This window comes from Trypanosoma equiperdum (genome assembly GCF_001457755.1).
Source record: "Trypanosoma equiperdum strain OVI genome assembly, contig: ctg_1300, whole genome shotgun sequence".
Taxonomy (NCBI): domain Eukaryota; phylum Euglenozoa; class Kinetoplastea; order Trypanosomatida; family Trypanosomatidae; genus Trypanosoma; species Trypanosoma equiperdum.
This window is the reverse complement of record NW_027123284.1, coordinates 8,319-8,832: the sequence shown is the minus strand read 5'-3', so window position 1 is coordinate 8,832 and position 514 is coordinate 8,319.

Below are 514 nucleotides of genomic sequence, written 5' to 3'. Positions count from 1 at the left end.
AAAAAAAAAGGAAAAAAGACACATCATCCTTTCTTTTTCTTTTTCGTTTTCTTTTTGTTTTTCTTTTTTTCTTTTCTTCCTTTCCCTCTTTTCTTTTTCTGTGTCTCGTCCTGCTCATAACAGCTGTAACGGAACAATAATAATAAGAATAACAATAACATTAATAATAATAATAAAGAAGTGCTTGCGACACTACACACAAGCACACAAAGATGAATATATATATATAAAAGAAAGACAGCAACGATGACACGGTAAAAAAAAAAGGAAAAGAAAAGAAAAAAAAAGGAAAAAGGGATTTAAAGGAAAGGGAAAGGAAAAAAATGATGATAAGAAAGGGAGAAGAAAAACCAAAAGGATGGTAGAAGCCATAAAAATCGTTGTTGTTGTTGTTGTTGTTGTTGTTGTTGTTATTTTTAACCACATCAGTAAAGGGGTAAAACATTAACAACAGTAACAGTAATAATAGCAACGGAAAAAGATGAAAACGGAGGGGGAAAAAAAAAGTAGGAAG